The sequence below is a fragment of the Lagenorhynchus albirostris genome, chromosome 13 (genome assembly GCF_949774975.1).
Source record: "Lagenorhynchus albirostris chromosome 13, mLagAlb1.1, whole genome shotgun sequence".
NCBI classification, from domain to species: Eukaryota; Metazoa; Chordata; class Mammalia; order Artiodactyla; family Delphinidae; genus Lagenorhynchus; species Lagenorhynchus albirostris.
Window position 1 is genome coordinate 69,403,421 of NC_083107.1, and position 26,892 is coordinate 69,430,312.

General features: G+C 44.8%; 1 protein-coding gene across 5 annotated transcripts in view; it reads left to right on the plus strand.

Annotated features, from left to right (window-relative positions):
• Positions 1–26,892, plus strand: part of KIF3C (kinesin family member 3C) — a 79,258-nt gene that overhangs the window by 10,409 nt on the left and 41,957 nt on the right. For all 5 annotated transcript variants that reach the window (XM_060169763.1, XM_060169761.1, XM_060169766.1 and 2 more), the window contains one exon: positions 20,645–20,772. The gene's annotated coding sequence lies outside the window, so the exon portion shown is untranslated. The remainder of the gene's footprint in view (positions 1–20,644; positions 20,773–26,892) is intronic.

The following is a 26,892-nucleotide window of genomic DNA, read 5'->3' on the forward strand; positions in this document are numbered from 1 at the left end:
CTATAATAATAAAGGGAAAATAACAAGTGTTGACAAGGATGTGGAGAAATTGGAACTCTTATTCATTGCTGGTGGAAATGTTAAATAGTACAGACACTGTGGAAAACAGTTTAGTAGTTCCTTAGTAAATTAACATAAAATTACCATGTGACCTCATAATTTCATTCCTGGGTATACATCCAAAAGAAGTGAAAACAGGTGCTCAACAAAAACTTGTACATAAATGTTCTTAGCAGGACTATTCACAATAACTAAAAGATGGAAACAACACAAATGTCCATTAACTGACAAATGGATAAACAAAATATTATTTTAATAAAGTACTGATACATGCTACAACACAGATGCACCGTAACATTACACTACATGAAAGAAGCCAGTCACCAAAGGCCATATTATATGATTCATAAGTATGAAAATATTCTATTTTCACATGTATGAAAAGGAATAAAGTGTGATTCCGTTTACATGAAATGTCCAGAATACGCAATCTCACAGAAACACGAAGCAGATTAATGGTTGCTGGGGGAAATGGGAGCAGCTGCTTAGTGGGTATGGATTTCTTTTTGCGGTGATAAAAATGTTCTGGAAATAAGTGGTGGTGATGTTTGCACAGCAAAAATAATAATAAATAAACAAGGACTTTTAAAAAAGTGAGGAAGGGATTAACATTGTACATGGAGATAGAGGAAACTGATATTGATTGATACTCCTTATAGATATCAGAATAATAGTAAAGTGAGGGGGAAAACCCCTAAATATTTGGTTTGGTTTGATAAAAAGAACACGGATTCTGGCTGTTTGCTTTTATGCCTAACTGACACATAGCGTAACAATAGTCATGCAGATTTTAAAATTTGTGGCAGATTGATTTGATCACATTTATTTGATCACGGAAGCTCAGACTTCATGGAATTGCCTGTTCACAAAGCTTGTACTCTGCTCTCAGCTGTCCCTTGTCAGCCCTTGCCCAACCCTGTCTGGTCCCAGCTTTTCAGACTAAGCACCCAGTTATTTGCAGGCTGCCCCACCTCTTTCCCAGAGCCAGAGAGAGGGTAGAAGCGCAGGGTATCAAAAGCCCTCATGCTACATACCAATTGAATTAGACACTGCCAAGATAATATCTGAGCTCAACCATCTCTTTTGTCCAAAATACCCCCAGGAGGAAGCGAGGCTCTCTCCCATGTAGCTTGTGCATCCAGCATTCCACTACCCTTTGCCCTACCTCAGGGCTCTGGTGTCCCTGACAGCCACATGGAGATCCTGTTTCTTTGCCTTGTTCTTACCAGTGCCAGTCCGCCACCCCTCACCCATATTCACACTCCCTTCCTTGTGTAATGGACATTTGACAGGTCTTTGGCTGCCCAGCCTTAAACCCCCTTCTTTTTTTTTTCTTTTTTTTTTTTTTTTCCGGTACGCGGGCCTCCCACTGCTGTGGCCTCTCCCGTTGCGGAGCACAGGCTCCGGACGCGCAGGCTCAGCGGCCATGGCTCACGGGCCCAGCCGCTCCGCGGCGTGTGGGATCTTCCCGGACCGGGGCACGAACCCGTGTCCCCTGCATTGGCAGGCGGACTCCCAACCACTGCGCCACCAGGGAAGCCCGAACCCCCTTCTTTGACTAAGAAACTCTCCACCGTGAGTTTTCAGTATGCAGAGCCCTCCTCCCACTATCTTCTCCTCCCCAGCACCCACCCCCACTGCACCCCCAAACACACAGCTAGGCTGTGGGGACATGAGTGGGGCTCTACCAGTCTCAAGCACCAGCCCAAAACCTTGACACAGGGGCTTAGGACACAAAGAAGCAGGCGCAGTGGGGTGTGTACTGAGAAGGCAGTGGGGTACAGCAGGAGCACCTGGTTTCCAGGGCACCCGTGGGCCCCAGAGCTAGGTGTATCCTCCGTCCAATGCTGGCCCTGCTGCCGGCTGCACAATCTCTTTAGTGTCTAGAGAGGGCAGTGATGACCTCATTGTCTGGCCTCAACAGACTGCATGTGTGGCCTGTTTCTGTGCCCCAATTCCTTAGCCTGGTTCTCCAGCCTCCCCAGTAATTCTGAGAGCTTCCCAGTAGCCCTTCAGTAAATTTATTTTCTGCTTCTATTTGCCAAAGTCAGACTGTGCTGCAACCAAGATTCCTGACGGACACACTTGTTTCTGGTAGAACTCCTAGGGTGACTCCAACTTTGCCTGATATTCTCACCATATCCACTTTCTCTTTCCTATCTTCTGCTGCCCTTGCCACTTGGACCTGCTCAAACTTTGCCCCTGTCTGCCGGTCTCTCTCCCAAGGCTGCTCTACTGTTTTTTTTGGCTGCACAGCACAGCTTGTGGGATCTTAGTTCCCCGACCAGGGATTGAGCCCCGGCCCTCAGCAGTGAAAGCACAGAGTCCTAACCACTGGGCCTCCAGGGAATTCCCAGGCTGCTGTACTTTTGATCCCTCTTCCCTGTGTCTCCACTGCCTTCCTCCAGCTCCCTCCCTCGGGCTCAAGCACCCTGTACTCCCAGCCCATCCTGAGGCCTGGACAGCTGGGCAGTCATCCTAACCCTTTTGTGATGTCAGCACTGGACCTAGTACTGACCAGGGGAGAGAGTCCTCAGATAGAAGGAAGGGTCACCAAGAGGAAAGAAGGGCGCAGGCAGAGAGATGGGAGGGTAGCAGAGACATTTCTTATTTTTATATTTTAATCTAATACTATAGGTTATCATTTACTGAGTTCCTACATTGTGCTGGCCCTTTACATGCATGACCTCACATTAATACTCTGAGGTGGGGATTATTATAATCCCCATTTTCAAATGAGGAAACAAGAGTTTAAAGGAATAAAGAGGGATGGAGTGAGATGATGCCTGGGATCTCCTTTAAAATAATTGGAGGGAGGTAGATGAGTAGGATGTGGATGAGACAAGTTGCCCATGGGTCGATAATTGTTCAAGCTGGGTAACAGGTATATGGAAATTCATACTGTTATGTCTAACGTATATATTTGAATTTTTCCATAATTAAAAGTATGTTTTGGGCTTCCCTGGTGGCGCAGTGGTTGAGAGTCCGCCTACCGATGCAGGGGACACGGGTTCGTGCCCCGGTCCGGGAAGATCCCACATGCCATGGAGCGGCTGGGCCCGTGAGCCATGGCCGCTGAGCCTGCGCGTCCGGAGCCTGTTGCTCCGCAACGGGAGAGGCCACAACAGTGATAGGCCCGCGTACCGCAAAAAAAAAAAAAAAAAAGTATGTTTTGTTTTAATTTAAGAAACTTGATCAAAGTCATACAAATAATAAGTGATAAAGTTGGGTTTTGATCCCAGGCCCTCCTGACTTCAGCACCTGCTCTCTTAACCTCTGCACTGGATTCCTGGCAAGGTACCTAAAAAGATCTAAGGGGAACAGATCAGTGATTTTCAAAGGTTTCAAAGGGAATTCAGAAGACTCGACTAATTTCTGCTCCTGTTCTCTAGGTACATTAAAGCAAGAATCAACAGGGTATGGTCGGGTTATTAATTCCCCACGCCTACAGCTTATTATAAAGAAGATGCCCCCATTTTCTCTGCCTGCTTCTGAGTAGGTGCAGAAGCAGCCCATGAGAGAGCCTTTGGCAGCCAGTTTTCTAAAAACACCCAGGCAACAGCTGTCCTTGGCTGTCACCTGACTTGCCAGGCCCTGAGTCAGCACCACGCCCCCACCCAGTGGCCCTTGCTGAGCCAGATCTGACTTGCCCTTTCCTGGCTGGGCTGAACTGGTTGGGCCAGCCCAGCCCTGCCCCATCCCAGCATCCTCTTCAGTGGGTGGCTTCTTGCTCCCTGACTCTTACCTGGGGTTCCCACCCTTGCACTGCCCCTGTCAGCCCTGAAGGGAGCTGAAGACCACCCCCGAGCTGTTGGAGATACGGACAGGGCTCAGGAATCTATCCCTGGGTAGAAAGGATGAGCTGGGCCCCAGCATCTCCCACCGTCTACCAAAGATAGTCTTCCTTTGCTTGGTGACTCTGGGATTTGCTTTAGGAGGAAAGCAGAGGAAAATACAAAGACATCTCTCCTCTCCTATAGAAGAGGATTCCACGCCTAGAGCCCAGGGCTGGGGCGACATGAAGACCAAATTCTTGGTCCGTGTTTTTGTGGAGAATGCTCAATGTCCTCTTTTTTTTTTTAATTAATATTTTAAATTCATGTATATTCGATTTACAGTGTTGTGTTCATTTCTGCTGTGCAGTAAAGTGTCTCAATTATACATGTATATACATTTTTTTATATTCTTTTCCATTATCGTTTGTCCCAGGATATTGAATATAGTTCCCTGTGCTATACAGCGGGACCTTGTTGTTTATCCATTCTATATATGACAGTTTGCATCTATTAACCCCCAAATCCCAGCCCATCCCTCCCCATTGTCCTCTTATTATACCCATTTCTTGGTCTAGATGTGAAGCTACAGCAAGTGCTGACACGATATATTCCCCAGGTGTTGGTGCCCTGGCATTGACCCCATGGCTAAGTCACTAAGGTTAGCTTTTCCCCCATGTCAGCTCTATCCTTCTGGCCTCCAGGCCAGCCTGTTCTGAATCCTGGCCCTGCCACTTAGGCATTCATGACCTTGGGCTAGTAACTGACCTCTATGAGCCTCAGATTTTTGGTTTTTAAAAAATATTTATTTATTTGTTTATTTTTTGGCTGCGTCGGGTCTTAGTTGCAGCGCATGGTCTCTTAGTTGCTGTGCGTGGGCTTCTCTCTAGGTGTGGCGCCCAGGCTCCAGGGCCCGTGGGCTCAGTAGTTACAGTCTACAGGCTCAGTAGTTGCGACATGCGGGCTCTCTAGTTGTGCTGCATGGGCTCTGTAGTTACGGCACAGGCTTAGTTGCCCTGTGGCATGTGGGATCTTAGTTCTCCGACCAGGGATCAAACCTGCGTCCCCTGCATTGGAAGGTGGATTCTTTTTTAAACTTATTTATTTTGTTTGTTTACTTTTGGCTGCGATGGGTTTTCGTTGCTGCCTGCACTCTTTCTCTAGTTGCGATGAGTGGGGGCTACTCTTCGTTGCGGTGCATGGGCGTATCATTGTAGTGGTTTCTCTTGTTGCAGAGCACGGGCTCTAGGCGCGTTGGCTTCAGTAGTTGTGGCTCACTGGCTTAGTTGCTCCACGGCATGTGGATCTTCCCGGACCAGGGATCGAACCCGTGTCCCCTGCATTGGCAGGCAGATTCTGAACCACTGCACCACCAGGGAAATCCTGGAAGGTGAATTCTTAACCACTGGACCACCAAGGAAGTCCCAAGCCTCAGTTTTTATGTCTGTAAAGTAGGAATAAAATACCTACCTTGCAGGTTTATTGTGAGGGTCAGACAATGTTCTGTATGTATAGCACTTAGTAGGTGCACAACACCCATCAGTTTCCTTCACTCTGCCTGGGGATTGGCTTCTGCTCAAATTGGACTGACATCAAAGTTTTCAGGCCTGAAACCAAGTACTGCCCCAGCACTTGTGTCTCATTTCTGGGTACTCAGACCTACTTTCCCATAATTCCCACATGGGCCAGTCGTTTTCTGATCATCTGCCAGCCCAGACCACACTACACCACTGTCCTGACGCCATGATTCTACGCACTCTTAATTTGTTCCCTTGGCTACCACCATGTAGTCACACCTGATTATTTCTGTGTCGCCCACTAACTAATGAGCTTCTTCTTCCCTTTCTTTAGCTTCAAAACTCCTGAATGTGAGTGTTCCAGAAGAATGTTCCTTCTCCCAGCACCATCTCCTTGTGGATACCCAGTTTCTAAGGACCCTCTCTGCCTTGAGTCACACACCCAGATAAACAGCTAGCTCTCCCACTCCCTTCTCTCCAGCTGCTCTCTGGCCAAAGGAGGTGTGTTTCAGCTCTTACCAGGGTCAGGGCTTTGCCTAAGTGGGCCAGTTTTCAGTCTCTCTGAGTAACTGTATTGGGAGCCACAATCAGGACAACATTCCAGGCAGGAGTTGACTTGGTATGGTAGAAAAGACCCACCACATCTTGTGGTGTGCGTACATGCTGGGGTTAATGTAACCTGAGTATATATTGGGACTTTGGCAACTATATCATAGTGTTGACTGTTTTAGGTTTGTGGCCAACTGAAAATCCTAGACCTTTATTCACGAACTGCAGGTGTCTCCAGCATTTTGTACTGTTACAGCTGACTTTATAAGATTTAATTTTAGTATTACATCTGTTTATCTCTACTGTCATTTTGTTATCAAGATTATTTTGCTCATTAACAAATAAATTGCAAGGTAAAAAGTGGTAGAGAGGGCAACTGGTAGAATAAAAGAGACCTAACATATCAACCAATTACAGTATATAGACTTTGTTTAGATCCTGATTTGAACAAATAAACTGCAAAAAATACTTTTTTTAATATTTGTGAGACAATTGGAAATTTGAAAAATGGATATTTTATGATCAAGGAATTACTGAGTTTTCTTTTTAGGTGTGATAATAGTGTTCGAATTTTGTTTTTAACAAATAGGATGTCTGGGATTTGCTTCAAAATAAAATGAGGGAAGGGAAGTTGGGGTGGGAGAATAGGAGAAACAAGATGGACCATGAGTTGAAAATTGTTGAAGCTGGATGATTGGTAGATAGGGTTTATTATACTATAATGTCTAAATCTGTGAATGTTTGAAATTATCCTAAAGAAAAATTAAAAGAAAATTATTTTGAATCTTGCCTCTGTCATCGAATGTATTAACTGCGCTTAGTCCTGTAACCTCTCTCCATCTAATAAGCATGATTTCTGTATCTGTATCTAAGTAGTTAATAAACAGGTCAACCAGGTCAGCACTAAGAGCAGATCTCTGTGACCCACCAAGATCTACTAGGTTGACTCATTCGTCAGTCCTTTCTGGAAATGGCTGATCAATGAAACGTGACTCCAACTAACTCAATTATCCAGTCTTTGTTTACAAAGGTATCATGAAAAACTTGTCTAGTGCCTTGCAAGAATCAAAATGCCAAATGCCAAGCATTACCCTTATCTGCCACTTTAGCAATCTATTTTTTTAAATTAAGAGTTTTGATCCATTTGTTTAAGTGAATTAATGTTAGTTCCAAGTATCCATCTTTCTTTTCCAAAACACCCAAAGGTGACTTGTTCTAGATAATCCAATTCTGAAATTGAAAGCTTCAACAGTAACTCACTATAGTTTGTCCCCTACCATAATGCTGGGCCAATATGCCCCCCTTTCCACACACATGACCCAGGCCACAACAGTCAAAGTCTAATCCTGGATTTTTGTTGGGAAACACATTTTCTTTCCCTGCTAAATTAGGTTGTAATCCCATATTCACTGGTGGCCATCCTGCCATCACTTGGGGAGAGTCTGCCTGAGAATGAAGCCAACACAGAGGAAGGCAGAGCTGAGGGATGGAAAGATGGATTACATCATTTGAGTCTCTAGATTTGGCTATGCCTAAAGCCAGCAACCCCTGTAATTTTCAGCTACATGAGCCAATACATTCTATTCTTTTCTTAAACCAGTTTAAACTGGATTTCTGCCATTTGCAAAAGAAGTCCTGACTAATAGAGTGTGTGTTGTCAGTTGAGCAATGGAATGCATAATCTAAAATGCTCCATTTTGTATAAGAACTTTTTGTATGGTCATATGGTATAGGCAACATTTTTTAAAAACACCTTTATTGAGATATCATTCACACACCACAAAATTCATCTATTAACATATACAATTCAGTGGTTTTTAGTATAGTCACAGAGTTGTGCAACTATTGCCACCATCTTATTTTAAACCATCTTCATCACCCCCAAAGAAACTGTATCCATTAAGCATCATTTCCCAGCCCCAATTCCCCCCACAACCTTCCTTTAACCCCTACCATCCACTAATCTACTTTCTGTCTCTATGAATTTGCCTATTCTGGACATTTCATATAAATAGAATCATACACTATATGGACTTTTGTGACTGGCTTCTTTCACTTAACATAGTATTTTTAAGGTTTTTGCATGTTGTAGCAGATGAATAATATTTCATTCTGTGGAAATACCACATTTTATTTATATATTCATCATTGATGTACCTTTGTGTTGTTTCTACTTTTGGTTATTATGAGCTATGCTGCTGTGAACATTTACGTACAAATTTTTGTGGGACATGTGTTTCAGTTATCTTGGGTACATACCTGGGAATGGAACGGCTGAGCCATATGGTAACTTCCTGTTTAACTTTCTGAGGAATTGCCAAACTATTTTCCAAAGTAGCCACACCATTTAAATTCCTACTAGCAGCATATAAGCATTCTAGTTTCTCCACATCCTCAGCAACACAAGTTATTTTGTCTGTCTTATTTTAGCTGTGCTAATGGGTGAAGTAATATCTTACAGTGGTTTGGATTGGCGTTTCCCTAGTGATTAATGATGTTGAGCATCTTTTCATGTGCTTATTGCCATTTATGTATCTTCTTTGGAGAAATGTATATTCAGAACTTTTGCCTAGTTTTGACTTGTGTTGTCTTTTTATTTATTTATTTTTTGCGGTACGCGAGCCTCTCACTGCTGCGGCCTCTCCCGCTGTGGAGCACAGGCTCCGGACGCACAGGCTCAGCGGCCATGGCTCACGGGCCCAGCCGCTCCGCGGCATGTGGGATCTTCCCGGACCGGGGCATGAACCCGTGTCCCCTGCATCGGCAGGTGGACTCCCAACCACTGCGCCACCAGGGAAGCCCTGTGTTGTCTTTTTAAATTGTAAGAGCTATTTATGCAGTCTCTTATCAGATATATGATTTGCAAATATTTTCTCCTATTCTCTATGTTTTCTTTTCACTTTCTTGATGGTATCCACTGAAGCACAAACATTTTAAATTTTGATAGAGTCTAATTTACCTTTTTTTTTCCCCTCTCACTTACGCTTTTAGTATCATGTCTAAACAAAGCATTGCCTAATACAAGATCAAGAAGATTCACTCCTAGTTTGTCTTTGAAGTGCTTTATAGTTTTGGCTCCTACATCTAAGTCTATGATCCATTTTATTTATTTATTTTTTAACATCTTTATTGGAGTATAATTGCTTTACAGTGGTGTGTTATATGATCCATTTTAAGTTAATTTTTTTTAATATGGTGTGAGGTAGGGGTCCAACAGCATTCTTTTGTGTGTGGCTATCCAATTGTCCCAGTGCCATTTGTTACATGCTTTCCTCCATGGATACAACATTGTTTTGGTAAACATGTTTTACTTAGAATAATATTAATGTAAATTTATATTCTCTGATCACACCCCAGTTGCTTTTGTCAGCAATGTGACATGCTGGAGATTGGGGATGAGGGTGATTTTTCTGTAGGTGATTAAACATTTGACTAGAAGATGATGAACATGTGTACAATGATACCCAATGCTAGTATGCATCATAATCACCTGAGGAAGTTTTTTTTAATGGGAATTCCCAAGCCCCACCCCAACCTACTGCATCAGAATTTCCTGGGAACATTCTGTCTCTTACACATATAGAATCATAGAACATTAGAAATGGAAGAGCCCATAGGGTCATAAATTCACCTCCTCATTTTTAAATTGATGATTGACTTTGCTCTCACTCCCTCTAAACATCAAGGCCAGCCTGAGCACTTTGTTTGTATCCTCCCCAATACATTCAAATTCAACAATACTTATGATTAATAAGATTTTATTGAAGGCTTCATGGGAAGATGGAGAAGAGGATTACTTCACACACCACAATGAAAAACTTAATTATATCCCTCCATTTGACTAGCTAGACCTGTTCTTCCGCCCAAAGTTTTCTCCCTTGCTACCCTATTGTCAGGTCTCTTCTCTGCATCTCTCCCACTATGCAATTTGAAATTCCTCCTTTTTTCCCAAACCATTCAACTATGGTCTCAAGGTTTTTTGGTTTTGGTTTTAGTTTTTAAATTATTTATTTATTTATTTGGCTGTGCCGGGTCTTAGTTGTCGCAGGCGTGATCTTCGTTGCCGTGTGTGGGATCTTCGTTGTGGCCTGTGGGATCCTTAGTTGCAGCATGCAGGAACTAGTTCCCTGACCAGGGATCGAATCTGGGCCCCCTGCATTGGGAGCAAGGAGTCTTAACCACTGGATCACGAGGGAAGTCCCTGGTTTCAAGTTTATACACACTCAACAAAGCAATAGTACAATAGCTACCTGAAAAGCAACCGACTACTTTTCCTCAAGCATTCTCCTTGGGAAAGTGGGAGGTGTCTCAATTCATCCCATGGTCATAGAGCCATATAATCTGATTTATCGTATCATATCTCGTGAAGGCTTATTAAGAACAAGACACTGGGCTAAGTACCTCATAAAAATGACTTAATGTCATGTAGCTCATTAATGGCAAATCTGGTATAGAACTTTAATCGTAAGGGTCAAAGCACAACTTCTAAGCCTCTCATATTCACAGTCTTCAATTTCTTTGGCTTCACAGCTCTGCGAGATACATGAAAATTTTCTATTATTTCATCTTTTAAAGATAGAGAAACTGAGTTCCAGTGACTATGCAGCTCAGTTAGTGGAAAGTTTTGATCTGGGGTCTAGGATTGTTTATCTTGAGCAGGTTATGTGAAATTGTGGCTGAAATCTCCCTGGGAAGCCACAATGGAAAATGTAACCAATAAGGGACACTGTGTAATCCTCAACACTGTAACATGAGATCAAGCCTAAAGGACTGAGGCATTATTACTGATAAGGAGCACGGAGAAGGAAGAATGGGGGAGGACAGACTGTCAGTGTTTCCCCTACAGTGACAGGAAAGGGATGGCAGCGTTGGGCAAGGCAGGATCCTGTTTGGCAAGAGACGTCTGTCCCCATGTGGGAAAGCATGACTCATCGGGGTGCCACAGCTCAGTGACACAATCTCTTAAGATCTTCCAAGTCACTTTGTCTGACTCTGTATTTACCAAGCAACTCTCAGATCTACTTTTGGCTTCTAAACTCCGCCTTCCCACAGAGTAAAGAACGTGCTGACTGGGGTTTCTTCAGGCCTATTGTCAATTATATTTTACAGGATGAATGAATAATGCTGTATCTGGTCTCTCCCTCATGAGTTGGGTTTAGAGTGAGTTTATTCATTCAATATTAATTCACCAAATATTTATTGAGTGCCATCCATGCAGCAGGCGTTGGTCCAAGCCCTTGTGATACAAGTCAGATAAGATCTCTATCCTCATGGAGTGCACACACTAATGACGGTTACCATGTAACTGAAAATTAAACAAATCAATAGATCATTTCAAACTGTGACACTCCTCACCTAGGATTACTGAATTCCTTCCCACAGGCTCAACTACACCTCAAGTTCTATAAACCTCCCCCTCCCATACTCACTCGGAAGACTTAAGAGGCCTTAGCCCCATCTCAGAGGGTTCAGCATCAAATTTCCTTTCTGGTCTGACCTGGACCCTGAGAGGGTGTGTTTCAGTGAGATCCACTGCCTCCTTCACTGCTGGAGGTCTAGCCCCTGGACCTCAGTGGTGTTTCCTAGGCCATGACAATAACTTCATCCATTTGTTCACTGAATAGATACTTTCTGCACTCCTCCTGGGCACCAATAATTTGGGGCTGGGGACTCAGAAATGAATAAGACGTGGTCCCTGCCCTTCAGTTCACAGTCCAAGGGAGGAAGCACACACTAATGGTTTCTGTGCTTCTCCTATGGGTGAGGAGAGAGGGAAGAGCAGGGTGCTGTGTGTCCAGAAGAGGGTTCCTAAGTCATACTGGAGAAATGGGTGATCAGGAAGGTGTCTCTGAGGAGGGGATATTTAAACTGAGGTTTTGTTTGTTTTAAAGTAACTTCTATTATTTTTTTCTTTACAAAAATAACAATTGTTGATATTTGAGAAAATACAGAAACAAAGGGCGTTTAAAGCCACCCATAAAGACACCATTGATAACAATTTGGTGGTGTGTACCTTCCAATCTCTTTGCTATTTGAACTTAATTTTGGAGGGCAAAGATTTACCTTGACAGTGAACACAGGGAGGAGAAAATATTTGGTAAAGGCAATTGTCCTTAGGTTGCTTTAAAAACCTGATGTAATAGATAAAGACATAAAAGTATATATATACATATATATATATAAATTTTTTTTTTTTTGGCTGCATTGGGTCTTCGTTGCTGCACGTAGGCTTTCTCTAGTTGCGGCGAGCGGGGGCTACTCTTCATTGTGGTGCGTGGGCTTCTCATCACAGTGGCTTCTCTTGTTGCGGAGCACGGGCTGTAGGCCCGCGGGCTTCAGTAGTTGCAGCACGTGGGCTTAGTAATTGTGGCTCACAGGCTCAGTAGTTGTGGCATGTGGGCCCTAGAACATGCGGGCTTCAGTAGTTGTGGCACGTGGGCTCAGTAGTTTTGGCTTGCGGGCTCTAGAGTGCAGGCTCAGTAGTTGTGGTGCACAGGCTTAGTTGCTCTGCAGCATGTGGGATCTTCCCGAACCAGGGCTCAAACCCGTGTCTCCTGCATTGGTAGGCGTATTCTTAACCAATGTATCACCAGGGAAGTCCAGTATATATTTATATATATATTTTGTTCATTGAAATATTGCTGGCATCTAGCCAGCACATGATAGACAGTAGTTGCTCAACATAGATTTGTTAGTTTAAAAAAAAAAAAGGAAAAAGATGTAATGGAAAGATGAGCCTTTGAATATTAAAGCATAAAAGGCAGTTCCTTCTTGGAGGCCCAGCATCTGCACAATGCAAAAGAGAGGGTCCTAGGAAGGGGCCATGCTAGGCTGAGGTCTCCTGTCACTTGTTAGCAACAGTGTGAACTATACAAAGACTGACGACTGTGCTATCCTGGGAGAGAAGGTGTCGGAAGGAAGAAGGAGGCTTCTGGGTGGTCAGGTATGAGGGACGGAGGAGGCTCCGACTGCTGTATGAGGTGGCCTGGCCGCAGGGATGTAGGTAGCCAGTAGGGGTTGCTCATCTACGCCCACAGAGCTCCTCCTGGTACTGTGTGGAAAAGTTGGCATGGAGACTTTGAGACATGTATCATATAACTAGCATTCAGGAAGGTGTGGAAAGAAAATAGATTTGATACCTAGACCTATTGTTTCTCAGGTGACTGGGAGGGGTTTTTCCTCAGGAAGAAGGAGAGGGGTTTTTTTTGTTGTTGTTTGGTTGGGGTTTTTTGCGGTACGCGGGCCTCTCACTGTTGTGGCCTCTCCCGGTGCGGAGCACAGCCTCCAGACGCGCAGGCTCAGCGGCCATGGCTCACGGGCCCAGCCGCTCCACGGCATGTGGGATCTTCCCAGACCAGGGCACGAACCCGCATCCCCTGCATCGGCAGGCGGACTCTCAACCACTGCGCCACCAGGGAAGCCCAAAGGAGAGGTTTTAGGGATCTTTACCCAGGGCCACCAGGTACAGTGGTTCAGATAGTGCACTCCACAAAGGCACCGCATTGAAGGAGGCAACTTTCATGGCCAGACAGGCATATACCAACCTGAATGAGAATGGGCAAGCAGTTGCAGACGTTCTAGGCCTCCTGGCTGGAGCAACCCCGGAGGGTTGCTATGTAAACCCCGACTTGCATAACAGCCATGCACAGACCTGACAGCAAACGCTTGCACATACTCACAGCCAGTGCCCAGCCATGTCTGTCTCAAGTGCGTGGTGGGTGGACCTGAGGTCTCTTTTCTCACCACTCGCTGCTCTCAGAGGCCCAACTTCTAACACTCACTCCTCCCCAACTCTAAACTTGACATAGTTCACCTAGGAAGCTGGGGGAAGGATGAAGGTGTGGTGGGCTCACAAGTTGACAAAGGGAAAGAAGTGGCATTAGGTTATGTGTGAAAGAGCAGGGGTGTGAGTAGGCCTGAAGCCACGGATGCTTCATGCTAGGACCCTGACCGGCTGCCTGGGCCAAGCCCAGGATTTCAGCCAGCAATCGCGACTGCACGGCTTGTGCAAACAATGTGCTAACTTAAAATGTTTTTAACTTGAGGAAGGGGACACTTTTCCTAGGGGCAGCCCTGGCCTTGCCCTATGTATTTCCTCCTCTCTTTATACATCTTAACACGTTGTATAAATTCTGCTTCCTCTTGGGTTCCAAGGAGACAAGTTCTGAAGGGCAAATTCTGATGTTTCTAAAGCACGTAAAAGAGCTTTGAAAACATAAAGTACTAGTCAGGGATTGCAAACTCGTATGCATGCTGGAGACAGGAGGCAAGGAGTTAATCTACGTGTATAACGTGGGCCTTTATGTATTTAGTTCTGGGGGGTAAGCTTCATGGAGGTGTAATTTACATACAATAAAATTTACCAATTCAATGACTTTTGACAAGTGCATACAGATATGTAACCACCGCCATAATCATGATATAGAATATCTCTATTATACCTAAAGTTCCCTTGTGGCCCTTAGCAGTCAATCCTTTCCCTCTAAATTCTGGCCCCTGGCAACTACTTATCTACTTCCCTCACTGTTGTTTTGCCTTTTCCAGAATTTCATATAAATGGATCCATACATTCTGTAGTCTTTTGTGTCTGGCTTCTTTCTCTTGGCATAATGCTTGTAAGATTCATTCTATTGGGCATGTATCAGTTGTATTTCTTGAATTGCATACCATTGAACGGGCATACCACCAATTGCTTATCCCTCCATTAATAATGGACTTTTTGTGTTGTTTCTGGGTTTTGGCTATTTTAACTAAAGTTTCTACAAACCTTCATGTACGTGTTTCTGTAAGACACACTTTTCCATTTCTCTTGGGTAAATGTGTGTTTAATTTTATAAGAAACTGCAAAACTCTTTTCCAAAGTGGCTGTATGATTTTTACATTTCCACCAGCAAAAACTGAGAGTTGCTCCACAGTCCTGCCAACACTTGGTATTGTCAGCCTTTTTATTTTTAACATTTCTAGTGAGTGTGTCGCGGTATATCATTATGGTTTTAACTTACATTTCCCTAATAACTAATGAGGTTAAGTATCTTTCCATGTACTTATTGGCCGTTGCATATCTTCTTTTATGAAGTGTCTGTTCAATAGACACTTTGCACACACATGCACGCACACACAGTTAGTTCTGTTTCTCTGGAGAGCCCTGACTGGTACAGTTATTTTTCTCCAATGAGTATATTTCCTTTGTTTTAGCAGGGAATTTTCTTGACTGGGCTGGAATGGCAAATCCTGTTTCTTGTGCAGCATCTTCATCCTTTGTTCATGTCATTTATCTTTAGCTGAGCTACTTTGAGTCTGTTCCATGCATATGTGGTTCAAGAATCAGTAAGAGATATGAGTAGACAGAGTTTGGAGATCTCCTCTCTGGTTCTCTTCTTTCTGAGGTTCTACTGTCTTCAGTCCTCACTGTTTTCCTGGCTTCTTTTTTCTGGTTTCCCAGGCCATAAGGACTGTGAGTTTTTCCTTGTGAACCCATCTGCCCTTTGTGTGCAACCTGGGACACACTTGGCCTTGGGCTCAGTCTATCTGCTTCTGTTTACTCTCCACTAACTGCAGAGTACCAGCTCCAGCCTCAGTTCAGTTTGCCTTTAGCTGGGCTATTTTGTGTGCTCCATTCATGAGTCAGTGAGGTGGGTCAGAGAGGTAGGTAGAGAGTCTCCAGTATCTTCAGGTAGTTCCTTTTGGTACTGAGCCCAGATTTTACCACTGTTTTCTGTAGGGAAGATTCATGTGGTAGAATCTTAATCTGTCACACCTGGAAGCAGAGTAACAGCTTTTGTATTTCTATTTCACCTTCATTTTTGAAAGATATTTTCCTTCTTGGTTGGCAGTTTTTCTCTCAGTGCTTCTTTTTTTTTTTTAAATAAATTTACTTATTTATTTTTGGCTGTCCTGGGTCTTCGTTGCTGCATGCGGGCTTTCTCTAGTTGTGGTGAGCGGGGGCTACTCTTCATTGTGGTACGTGGGCTTCTCATTGCGGTGGCTCCTCTTGTTGCGGAGCACGGGCTCTAGGTGCGCGGACTTCAGTAGTTGTGGCCTGTGGCTCAGTAGTTGTGGCTCGCATGCTCCGTACTTGTGGCACACGGGCTTAGTTGCTCTGAGGCATGTGGGATCTTCCTGGACCAGGGCTCGAACCTGTGTCCCCTGCATTGGCAGGCAGATTCTTAACCACTGCACCACCAGGGGAGTCCTCTCTCAGTGCTTTAAAGATGTCTCTCCACTACCTCCTGGTCTGCATCATGGCCAGCAAGATGTCTGCTACCATCCTTATCTTTGTTCCTCTGCACATCATCTGTTTTTCCCCTCTGCTTGCTTTCAACATTTTTGTCTTTATCATTGGTTTTTTAGCAATTTGATTATGATGTGCCTTGATGTGGTTTTCTTCATGTTTTCTCTGCTTGGAGTTTGTTGAACTTCTTTGATTTGTGAGTTTTTAGTTTTCATCAAATTTGGAAATTTTTCAGTCATTATTTCTTCAAATATCTTTTCTGTCCTCTCCTCCAACCCACCCTCTCTTTCTGGGACTCCAGTTATATGTATGTAAGGCTGCTTAAAGCTATATCAGCTCACTGATGTTCTGTTCATTTTTTTAACCATTTTTTTTTCTATCTGTGTTTTATTTTGGATTGTTTCTATTGCTATGTTTTCACAGTCAATAATCTTTTCTCATTTACTGTTTAATCTGCTATCAGTCCCATTTATTGTATTCTTCATCTCTAGAATTTTGATCTGGGCCTCTTTTATATCTTCTACTTCACTCTCATGATGCTCATGCGCTCCTTTACCTTCTTGAACATCTGAAATGTATTAATAGTAGCTGTTTTAATGTCCTTATCTAAAATTAGCAGTATAATTTCTGGATCTGTTTCTATTGGTTGATTTTTTTTCTGCTTGTTTGAATGATAGGTAATTTTGTAATTGGATGCCAGATATTTTGAATCTTACGTTGTTGGGTACTAGTATATTTTTTTGTTTTAGGATTTTTTCTTTTAGATATTTCGGTAGTTAATATGGGATGCAGTTGTTACTTGAAAACAATTTAATCCTTTTACTGTGTGCTTTTAAGCTTTGTTAGGTGGGTCCAAAACACCTCTTAGATGGGAGCTAATTTGGCTTGGTATCTATGCCCAGTGTGTTGGGAGGTCTTTCTATTCTGGCTGGTGGGAACACCAACTCTTCAAGTGTTCTCTCTCTCTCTGTGGTAGCCTGGAAACTCTATCCAGACAGTGAGCGGGGACATTGGTAGGACTCATCTCATTTCTTTTCATTCTCTCAGGGATCACTGTCCCGTCTGTTATCCAAAGTCTTAAGACCATTGTTTCATATCTTTTGTTCAATTTTATAATTGACTAAGGCAGAGGATAAATCTAGGTCCTGCTACTTCATCATAGCCAAAAGTAGACATTGCTTTTATTCTTTTAAGTGATCCTTTTTATTGAAACATAGCAAACATACATAAAAATGTACAAATCCTAAGTGAATGGCTCCATTAACTTCCACAAAATAAACACACCTGTGTAACCAACTCCCATATTAATAAATAGAACATCACTAGCACCCCAGAAACTTCATGTTCCTTTCCAGTCATTACCTCTCTTCCCAGAATAACCACTATTCTAATATGTAGCACCACAGTGCATGTTTTTGAACTTTATATAAACGGAATCCTATAGTATGTACTTTATGTCTGGCTTCTTTCACTCAACATATTTGTCAGATTCATCCATGTTGTTATGTGAAGCAATAATTAATTCATTTCCATTGCTGTGTAACATTCCATTTTATGAATCTACCACATTATTTATTCTACTGTTGATGGGCATTTGAGTTATTTCGAGTTTGGGGGCTATTATGAATAGTGCTGCTATGATCATGTTTGCACATATTTTTTTGTGTACATATGTATGTATCTTCAGGAGTAGAACTGCTGCGTCATAAGCTAGGCATCTTTTCTACTTTAGTGGATACCACCAAATAGTTTTCCAAAGTAGTTATCCCAATTTACATTCCTTCTAGGTTTATATGAGAATTCCAGTTGCTCCATATCCTCACCAATACTTGCTGTTATGTCTTTTTCTTTTTAGCCATTCTGATGGATTTTACTTACACTGCCTTTCAGAACACGCTACAGACATAATAAAACTACCAGGTGGAATGAGCTAACAGTGCACCAGTCTGAGACTCCTGTATATAAGGTTTTCTTCTCAATGGCTTTGAGCATTCCTAAAAGCATTCGGTTGTTACATTTGTGTTCATCAACATTATCTGAGTGGAATTTGTTTGATGATTCACCAGGTGAAGATATGGTGGGAGGGAAGGCAAACAGGGGCATTCTTGGCAGAGAAAGCAATACATGGAAAGGAAGTCATAAAAGGACCTGGCTCAGGGCTACCTGGTACAATTGTACATGATTCTTAGAATCGCTTTTCACTTCTTTGTCTGTGGGAATGGCACCTCCAGGAATTATGCAGTGCACAGCTCATCAATCTGTACACAGCAGCCATGCCTCTAATGGTCAGGGATGATACGAAATTTGCTGTGACTGGAGGGCAGGGTGGGTGGGGTAGAGAATCAGGAGAAGCCAGATCCGGAACTGAGACAGTATAACTGACTCAGGTATTGACAGAGGCTTACTTTAAAGCTCCACCCTGCCCCCGCCCCTACTGGATGAGGGATTGTACAAGCTTCCTCGTCTTGGATCCCTCAGCCTCTGAGCCAACAGGGCTGCCACTGAAGTGGGGCCGGGGTGAAACCCAAGCCAGGAAGGAGAAATGCTGAGTGTGCTCCAGCTTGTCTTGCTACATGACTCTGGTCTCAGCAAGTTGAGGAACCAACGCCCTGTCCTTCCTCTATGTTGGGCTTCCTCTCTTGCCTGCAGCCTCAGCACACTCCCGTGCCTGGGAAAATTGGTAACCCTGGATGGGACACTGTGCCCACCTAACTAACACCTAGGTTTGTGTCACTGAGCCACTGGAAGTGGTTTCTGAAGGCACAAGAAAGCGAAAGGAACATCCCAGGTCCCCCACGTATCTCCCCATGACCTGCCAGAGTGAAGGGTATCCCTCTGAAAGAATGATACTTTTTGGGTTGACACTCTGTCTATAAGCCCTCATTACACTTTGTGTGTGTGTGGGGGGGGGGTATGCTTGTTAAGGGCATTAAATGGTTAAAATAGGGCTACCTGTTGGGTTAGAAGGAACTATCCACCGTCTGTCAGAGAGAGCAGGGTCTCTTCTGGAAGGAGAGGTTCATGTTCAAGCTCTGCCTTTCTTCCAGTTACTCGGACAAAAAGTACTTGGACAATATATTCCTTAAAGTAGAAACTGGGACTGATGGAAGGGTTCCAGGGAATGACAGAGAGACTCTCTCTTGGCTCCGGCAAAAAAAGGAGTAGCTCTAGAGCAGTAAGTGGTAAGGTTAGGGAGTTTGGGATTGACATGTACACACTGCTATATTTAAAATGGATAACCAACGAGGACCTACTGTATAGCACAGGGAACTTTGCTCAATATTATGTAGTAACCTAAATGGGAAAAGAATTTGAAAAAGAATAGATACATTTATATGTATAACTGAATCACTTTACTGTACAACTGAAATTATCACAACATTGTTAATCAACTCTACTCCAATATAAAATAAGAAGTTTAAAAAATAAAATAAAAATAAATTGAATTAGAAGAATAGCAAAAACTAATGATAATGTTATTAGAAATTAATCAGGCAAAAAAGATGGAACATCCCCAGTAAAGCAGTATTAAAAAAAAAAAAAGGGGCTTCCCTGGTGGCGCAGTGGTTGAGAGTCCGCCTGCCGAGGCAGGGGACACGGGTTCGTGCCCCAGTCTGGGAAGATCCCACATGCCGCGGAGCGGCTGGCCGTGAGCCATGGCCGCTGAGCCGGTGCGTCCGGAGCTCCGCAACGGGAGAGGCCACAACAGTGAGAGGCCCGCGTACCGCAAAAAAAAAAAAGAAAAGAAAAAGAAAGAAAGATGTGGTAAGATGGCACCTCCCCAGAAGGAGGCAAAAGCCAAAGCAAGGAACCTGGGAAAGGTTCCATGGTTGCACCAGAACTCTGGGACTAGAGTGTACATGGTGAGATCAGATGTCAACTGGAGATTTGGCCCTGGGACTAAGTTAACTAGGATATGAATAGATACCTTTCCAACCTAGCTTTTTGGCTTATTTTTCTGCTTCTTCACAAGGTCAACTTTTTTTTTTTGGCCACACTGTGTGGCCTGTGGGATCTTAGTTCCCCGACCAGGGATTGAACCCATGCCCCTTGCAGTGGAAGCGTGGAGTCCTAACCACTGGACAGCTAGGGAATTCCCACAAGGTCAACTTTTTTTTTTTTTTTTTTGCGGTACGCGGGCCTCTCACTGTTGTGGCCTCTCCCGTTGCGGAGCTCCGGACGCACAGGCTCAGCGGCCATGGCTCACGGGCCTAGCCGCTCCGCAGCATGTGGGATCTTCCCGGACCGGGGCACGAACCCATGTCCCCTGCATCGGCAGGCGGACTCTCAACCACTGCCCCACCAGGGAAGCCCAAGGTCAACTTTTAAATCAATCAACAGGCGTACACACTTAAAATGTGTTCCCTGTGGCTTGAGGCTTATGAGGAGCAGAGGACAAGAGACACAGGGTCTCCCCTCAAAGAGGCTACTAAGTAATCAGAGAGAGAAGAATAAGGCACGTGAAACGCCTAAGGAGTAGTACAACTGATATGATTTTGTGTTTCTATTTTAAGCCAAAATGAAAATTAGCATGAACTCCCTGAGCAGACACCAGCTGGGCAACAGTGAGAGTGTGAAACATCCCAGGAGGCGGGGAGGAGCTGTCCTGATCCTGGGACTCAGAATTGTTTCCAATTCATCCGTAAGTGTTGATGAACCATGTGTGAACTGTCAAATAGACTGTAATATCCCTAAAAAAATGAATAAACAAGATAATGAAAGACCATATCTAATTAAATGCTAATCTATGTGGGCTGAGGGGATCCACATGTACCCAAGAGGTTCCAGCTTCTAGGAAATGTACAATTCTTGCTGGACAGAGCCTGAAGGAAGGGTAGGCTTGGGATAAACAAACAAAGGGCATTCTGGACAGGTGAACAGTGTGAGGAAAAGGCAAAGAAATATTCACCTTCCAAATCACTCCCATTTCCATTGAATTTGAAAGTTTTCAAAGAAACTTAATAGCCCTGCTCTTTTTTTGATCTTCTCAGCAGCCTCAAGCATTTAACAGAACAGAGATTCCCACTCACAAAGAAAGTGAAAACTGGAGAGAGTCTGTTGATTTTGTTTGCTCAGCCTCCCTCTCTCCCATTTTCTGCATCTAGCGTCCTGGTTTTCCTTGGAAAAACATCTCTCTCCACTCTCAGACCAACCAGTGTTCTGACTCCACCCCTGAATCCAGGGTGGGCCTAACCAGACCTGGTCTACTACTGAACTACCACCACAGTAGTTCAGGGATGGGCATGTGACCCAAGTAGGCCAATGAGACTCACATCCAGAACCTTTGCTGGAAAACTGGGGAAGAGAATAAAGCCAATGCAGAGGAAAGCAGAGCCAAGAGACCATTTTCTGTTGACATCGTTTGGGTGTTTGGGTGTGTTTGGGTGTTTAGATCCAGCCGTGCCTGAAGCCAGCATTATCCTAGGATTTTTCTGAGAGGTGAGCCATTACATTCCCTTCTTGTTCTAAGCCAGTTTGAATCTTATTTCTGTTACTTCCTACTAACAGAGTCCTGGCTGATTCAGAAAGCTTAGACCATGTATTTAAATTCTGATCCTGTGCTCTTAAACTAAGTATAATAACTGGAGTGATGGTAGTGTGGGAAAGGATTATTAAGCATGGTGGGGTCAACCTGGTAAGGCCTGACTAAAAGACATGCTAGGAAGTTAGACAGGAATAGGGAGCCTCAGAAGGTTCTTGAGAGAAATATCATATGATATTGCTTATATGTGGAATCTAAAAAAATGATACAAATGAACTTATTTATGAAACAGAAATAGAGTCACAGATGTAGAAAACAAACTTATGGTTACCAGCAGGGAAGGAGGTTGCGGAGGGATAAATTGGGAGACGGGGATTGACATACACACACTACTATATATAAAATAGATAACTAATAAAGACCTACTGTATAGCACAGGGAACTCTACTCAATACTCTATGATGGGCTATGTGGGAAAAGAATCTAAAAAAGAGTGGATATATGTATATGTATAAGTGATTCACTTTGCTGTGAAACTAACACAACGTTGTAAATCAACTCTTCTCCAATAATTTTTTTTTAATTCTACAAAAAAAAAAGATTCTTGAACAATTTAAAAGAGACATTTAAAGAAAATACCGGTACAGTCAGTGTTCTGTTTCTTAACATGGGGAATGGTTATAGCCCACATACGTTGACTCTAAATTATGCATGTATGTTTTTTACTCTCTTCTGAATAAAAACATGATATAATGTGTACCTTTGAAAAATGAAAAAGAAAATAAATAATGTGGAGGTGATGATTACGGAATGGAATGGAGAAGAGAGACCTTGAAATCAGAGATGCAGGAAGGAAGCTGGTAGTGAGATGGAGGAGTAGGGTAAGGAAGGATGGCATAGAGCAGTAGGAATACGGATGGAGAGGGGTGGAGAGGTGAGAGATGCTTCCTGCATGAATGAGGGCATGAGAAAAATATAGCTCCAAATACTGGTAATGATGACAGAGACAGGGTAGTTGAGAGGGAAGGACCTGGTTGGGAATATTAAGGGGGCGTGTATGTGGTTACATTTTGAACTTGTTCAGGTGGGAACATCCAAACTGTGGGTCTGGGGACTTCCCTGGCGGTCCAGTGGTTAAGACTCTGCGCTTCCACTACAGGGGGCACGGGTTCGATTCCTGTTTGGGGAACTAAGATCCCGCATGCCATGAGGTGAGGCCAGAAAAAAGGAGACAAACTGTGGATTTGTAATATCATTTGGTTGGAAGGAACAGAAGCTTCGTTGAGTTAGCTCGAGTGGGGAACTGGGAAGTCAAAAATGCAGGCTCCTCCCTCTGTACCTCTGGGGCACATGTGGTCTTTCCTCTGCTCTTCTCTGCATCTGCCGACCAGGTCCTTCTGCTTCCTCGGAGGGAGGGCCCACCTGGCAGAAGCTGGAGTGCCCTGCGAACCCCACAGGGAGGCAAGGCCACTGTGAAAGAAGCTGAGTGAAGGCACCAATGGAAATTCTGTCAAATATGTCTGGAAGTGACCAACTGGGTGCCGAACAGTTCCTGATGTGGACAAGGTGTAAGGTCTGTGTTCAAGGAAAGCCACAGAAAAGAGAGCTTGGTTTTAGCCTGGGAAAGGGAAGCAGCAAGGTTAAGATCTGATGTGTCCAAGGATGCTAGAAGGCCTTGCAGCCAGTAACATTCTCTACCGGACTCTTCCTTTCAGCTCAAACAGACTTTCCCATCCCCAGCCCACCTCCAGCTCCCCTACACCTCCCTCCCTTCGGTTCAAACTCCTTAAGAGCTGCCCATGCTCCCTGGCTCACCTCCTCCGCACTCCTCCACCCTCAGCACCGTGCCTGCCCTGTTGGCTCTCCTTAGAAGTGTGCTAGCAAGGTCTCCGAGGACCTTCTGGTTGCCATATCCAGACGACAGATACTCCCCAGCTCTAATCTTGTTTCATTCATTTGTTGTTCATTCATTCAGTGATTCAAAGAATATTTGTTAAGAGCCGCTACTTCCCCTGTGCCGGAGGTACGATACTGAGCAAGATCCATTAGGCAGAAGTTCTCTACAGAGACAGTGTCTACTTCTTCCTCCCAAAATGCCACATGCTCACATATGCACACATGCACACGCACGCGCACGCAGGCACACGCACTTGCTTTTTCTGCTTACATCCTCCCCAGAGCTTCCCACTAGGGACTCAGCTGCCAGGCATGTGATCTTTGAGGGACACAGACAAATGGGAAGGAAGTTAGGCCAGTAGCCTAAGGAAGCTGGGGAGGAAGAGAGGCCAGACGGCCTGGAGGGGCACCCCAGGATGTACACATCATCACCTGGCCATTTGCTAGTGGCCTGGGGAGTGTGTAACTCTGAATGGCAGGCACCCAGTGGAGAAGGGCACATGGCCAGGATCTCAGGTTCTGGCCACTTCAGGCAGTTCTCGAAGCAAGACCCTTCCCAGAGGGCCAGGGAGGCACCCAAGGGACTGGTTGCAGCCTTTGGGGAGACAAGCAGTCTTGGCACATGCCCGCTACATCATACTCCTTCACTGAATCCTGGCCTTGCTCCTGGAGCGTGCAACTCCTAGAACTGTCCCCATGAGGAAGGGAGTCTCTGGGCGGGACCCTGAGTCCTGGGCTGAACACTGGCACCCTATAAAGTCGAAGAGCCAGCCCGTCAGGGAACCCCAAGGGTTCTGGTGATGGAAGGTCCCAAAATGTTCCTTTCTTTCTCTTCCTAGGGAATTATATAAAGTAAATGAAGAATAAAGAGGAGAAGGAGAAAGAAGATGGGGGAGGGAGAAAAGGAGTAGGAAAGGAAGGAGGAGGTGGAGAAGGAAAGCATTTTTTTTTAAAGCACAGCCCTGGGCTCCCCTGGTGGCGCAGTGGCTGAGAGTCCACCTGCCGATGCAGGGGACACGGGTTCGTGCCCCGGTCCGGGAAGATCCCACATGCCGCGGAGCGGCTGGGCCCGTGAGCCATGGCCGCTGAGCCTGCGCGTCCGGAGCCTGTGCTCCGGAACAGGAGAGACCACAACAGTGAGAGAGAGGCCCGCGTACCGCAAATAAAAAAAAAAGCACAGCCCTGATCATAGTATTTCTCTGCTTAAAATATTTTAATAACTTCACATTGCTCATTGGATAACCACATCCCCCCTCCCTCTTCTCCCCCTCCCTCCTCACCCCTTCCAGTCATAGGAGGCCTGAGAGGATGTGTTCACACAGCTCTTTTGGGAAATTGCCCCATGGGGTTGCAACAAGTGAAACAGAGGGAGCACAACAACGGGCCCATCATAAGGAGCATTGAGAACTACAAGGAGGAGGGTTAAGGGGAATTTCCTAGCAGTCCAGTGGTTAGGACTCTGCGCTTTCACTGCCAAGGGTATGGGTTCAATCCCTGGTCGGGAAGCTAAGATCCTCCAAACTGAGTGGCCAAATAATTAATTAATTAATTATGTTTTTTAAAAAAGGGGTTTTAGTCCTAGGTCTGTGACTATAGGACCAAGGGAAAATCATGGTCTAAGCCTCCTTTTCTTTACCTGGTCAGTGGTCAGGGAGGATAAAACCTGCCCTGCCTGCCTCACTGGGTTACTGGGAGGCTCAGGTGAGATAAAGAGCCTAGAAACCTTTGTGAATTATCAAGTACTGAACAAATAAGGGATTGTTCCTACTGTTGAGGAAACTACCTTGAGAAGTGTCAGAGGCCCACTCCTTTCATCTCTAGTGCTTTTCTTTCTAATAATCCTTCATGTCATTATAAGACCTTACGCTTTTCAAAGTACTTTAATATATATTGTGTCATTCATTCTGACACCATCCCTGTGCAGCGGCCGGGCAGGGCTGCCCCTTGCTGGGCATATAAGGGCAGAGGCTCAGAGGGCTGAAGTCACCAGAAGGTCCGGTGTCACCGGGCAGGCATGATGTGGCCGAGCCAGTCCCGAGCTCAGGTTTCCTGACCTCAGCGTGGGGCCTGCTCTGCTCCCAGCACGTACTGATGTTGTTTCTTTAGATTCTAAACCTACAGAGGGTACAGGCAGGGTCTTCTTAGGGGATGAACTTCCCCATGGCAGGCATCACGGCCTTTGGGTGGGGCTATATCAGGGGACACTTGAGCTTTTGCCAGTGAGACAGGCTTGGTCTTTGAAGATCTACTCGCCCTGGGCCCCTGGGAATTTGCCCAGGCTCCTTTGTCACTCCTCTGTGTCAGTGGTCAGCCAACCACCAGAACAGAGGTGGGTCTTTTGGATCATTTTGGAATCCTTCCTCCAGGTGTGATTCTAACCACAAAGTGTGCTGATGCCTAGTGCCACACAAACATCATTCTCACAACCGGGGAGTGTCAGCCCTGTCCAGCCTCTGGGGTAGGGTGAGCACAGAAACACAGGCCTGCTCCCTGACCGGGAGTTGCTCACAGCTGGAGAAACAGCAGCGCACGGGAAATAATGGCAAAGAGAACGGCGTGAGCACCCTCTCAAGGGGGCGACACGATGACCCTCCTGGATAAAAGACAGTATGAGCACAGAAAGACAGAGACCTCTGGGGACTGGGAGGCTCCCAGGCAGCTTCCGGACTGGGGACACCCGGTCCCCCTCCCCTAAGTCGGTCTCCAGTCAGACTGAAACATTCTTGCTGTTCGTGAATCACACCAGGAAAGTGCCTCTGCAACATTCCAGGATGCGAAAGCCAGGCCCTCGGTCTGACTGCTGATTGGTGGTGTGTGAATCAGGGAAAAGGGCACCAGACGGCAGTCTCGAGATGCAGGACTCTGCGCCTTGACCTACACCAGAGCCAGAGGAGGCGAAGAGATTCGGGTGTTTTTCCTGTCAAGGTCAAATGCCCGGGTGGCCCCAGTTTGGCCTCAACTCAGGTGTCCCGAGTTTCTGTTGTAGGAGCCTCCCCTCAAGTCGGTGATGATGGCGAGCATTCCAGAGGGAAGGCGGCAGGCAGTGGGAGATACGATCTGAAATTCAAGAAGGAGAGCAAAGCTAGAACGATAGCCCACCAGGTGGGCAATACCTCCCACCCCACCACAACCTCCACTTCCTTTCCCTGAGTCCCCGAGGGGCTGAATGAGACGGAGAAGAGTGATGGGAGTTGTTCCCACGACATTTACAATAGTTAAAAAAAAAAAATCAGAGACATCCTAACTGTTCAATACGGAGAGTGACCTGAAATAAATCATAAACTTAAGTAGCCATCCAAAACAATAAACCTTTTAGAAAATAATATAGAATGTCTTTGTGACCTTGGGGTAGAGGAAGAGTTTTTAAGTAAAATGCATAAAGTG